General features: G+C 37.5%; 1 non-coding gene across 1 annotated transcript; it reads right to left on the bottom strand.

The window, feature by feature from the left end:
* Positions 1–350: 350 nt before the first annotated feature.
* Positions 351–457, bottom strand: LOC141662681 (small nucleolar RNA R71). Its single transcript, XR_012550782.1, has one exon. It is a non-coding gene; the product is annotated as a small nucleolar RNA R71 (small nucleolar RNA).
* Positions 458–2,467: the final 2,010 nt, after the last annotated feature.

Here is a 2,467-nt window from a genome sequence, read left to right as displayed (position 1 = left end):
ACTCTCAGCCTAAGATCAATGATATTCAGTCGAGCATCATCAGACCAGCCATCTTGGCTAACACTTTTGAGATCAAGTCGAGCACGATTCAGATGATACAGAACTCAGTTCAGTTTGGGGGTTCTCCTACAGAAGACCCCAGCATGCACATCAGGGATTTCATCGAGATCTGCGATACTTTCAAGTTTAATGGGGTGACTGAAGATGCTATCAAGCTGCGACTCTTCCCATTCTCTCTGAGGGATAAAGCAAAGTGCTGGTTAAATTCTCTACCACCAGGGTCTATCACCAAATGGGAGGATCTTGCTCAAAAGTTTCTCACTAAATTCTTTCCTATGGCGAAGACTGCTGCAATCAGAGATGCTCTTACTCAGTTTGCACAGCAAACTGGAGAATCTCAGTGTGAGGCTTCGGATCGATATAAGGAGATGCTAAGGAAGTGCCCACACGATGGGATTCCTGATTGGATGATTATAAACTATTTCTACAATGGTTTGGGCACTCTGTCTAGACCTATGCTCGATACAGCATCTGGTGGAGCCTTATGGGCCAAAAGCTATAATGAAGCTTTTGAGTTGATTGAGCTCATGGTAGCTAATGAATACCAGAATCTTACGCAAAGTATGTTGCAAGGAAATGTAGCAGTAATTCTGGAAGTAGCTACTGCTATAGCTGCCCAACTTCAAGCTTTGACGATGAAAGTGGACTCTTTGGCTAATTATGGAGTTAATCAAATCACTAGTGTTTGTGAACTTTGTGCGGGGGCACATGAAACTGAGTAGTGTGCTATTTCTAGCAAATCAGCTCAATTTGTGAGCAACTTTCAGAGATCACAGCAACAAGCTCCAACCACTTATCATCCCAATAACCGTAATCATCCTAACTTCAGCTGGAGCAACAATCAGAATGCAATGCAACAACCTTATCAGCCATACAAAGCAAATCAGTATAACCCTCCTGGTTTTCAACAACCGTAATATGCCCCTAGGCAACAACTTCAACTTCAGCAGTTACCGCAAGCTAATGAAAATTCTGAATTGGAGGAGTTGAGGCTCATGTTCAAGAGCCAAGTTATTTCTATCAAGATCTTAGAGAATCAGATTTGGCAGATTGCTAATACATTATTGAATCGTCAACCTGGCATGCTTCCAAGCGATACGGAAGTGCCATGAAAGAAGGAAGTTAAGGAGCATGTTAAGGCAATTACATTGAGGTCTGGTAAGGTTGCAAATTCTGAAAAATCTAAGACTCCAGAATCTGAAGTTGAGGCTGAAGAAGAAGAAGTGCAGAAGGAAGCAGAAGTGGAACCAAGGAAGACTATTGTTAAGCACACTCCTCCTGAGGGTAATACAGGGGAGAAACATATCTATCCTTGTCATGACCTGAATTATCGTAGAAGGGGGGGGGTTGAATACGATAATTACTAAATTAAAAATTCTTTCGAATCTTTAGCGGATAAAGATTTAGTGCTCGGTTAGTGGTTTCGTGTTCTTGAGAGGAATGTATATTCGTATATAATTCCTCGAGGGGTGTTGCTACACTCCGGTAAATAAATTAACCGGATACAATCTAAGAACAATAAAGTTCCTAGCTTCTACAAAGATTTACAAATCAAGTCCTATACAATGATCTAGCTTTTGTTTGTACTAGGATTTAATTACCGGGTAACGATTATAATGCCCCTAAGAATATACAAGAATTAAATCGGGCATTATAATATTACTCCGGTTAGAAGTTAAACAGATATACAAAAAGCTTGAGCTTCTCTGTAAATCATTGTTGCCATTTTCACTTCTCTTTTGGGAGAGAAGATGAACATAATTTTATCCAAAAATGAATGGCTGAATACTTCCTGCTGCAAGGTGTAGTCTTTATATCCAATAAAATTGTGTGGCTGAGAATTAAGGAGTGCTCTATGGCGACCAGCTTCTGTGCTCTGTGGCGACCGCCTATTAACTAGTACATATTTGTACTTAACAATTTCTGTGGCGACCGGGGGGGGGGGGAAGACTCTCTGGCAACTCCTATCTATCTAGTACATATACATGTACTAAGTTTAATTTTATAAACCAAAACCAAACAAACGATTGTTTTTTTCCTTTTTCCCTTTTTTGTTTTCTTTTTATTTTCTTTTTGTTTTGTTTTCTCTTTTTTTTTGTTTTCATTTTTTCTTTTTCTTTTCATTTTCTTTTAGTTTAAATTGTAACTAAATTAATTTATAAAATTAACTTAAATATAACTTATATAAATAAACTAATTTAGATTTATAAAATAAACTTATTTAAAGTTTATAATATAAATCAATTTAAGTTTATCAAATAAATTATATTAAAGTCCTTTAAATAAATTTATTTAATTTACCATTTAAACTTTGAGCTTCGCTAGTCCCCTGAGCTGTTTAGCCGTATACCCCACACACCTCTTCTCGTACTTTAACATATAAATGTTCAATCGAAGTACGTTCCTC

This window comes from Apium graveolens, chromosome 5 (assembly GCF_009905375.1).
Source record: "Apium graveolens cultivar Ventura chromosome 5, ASM990537v1, whole genome shotgun sequence".
Classification (NCBI taxonomy): Eukaryota; Viridiplantae; Streptophyta; class Magnoliopsida; order Apiales; family Apiaceae; genus Apium; species Apium graveolens.
This window is presented reverse-complemented; position numbering and strand designations above follow the sequence as displayed.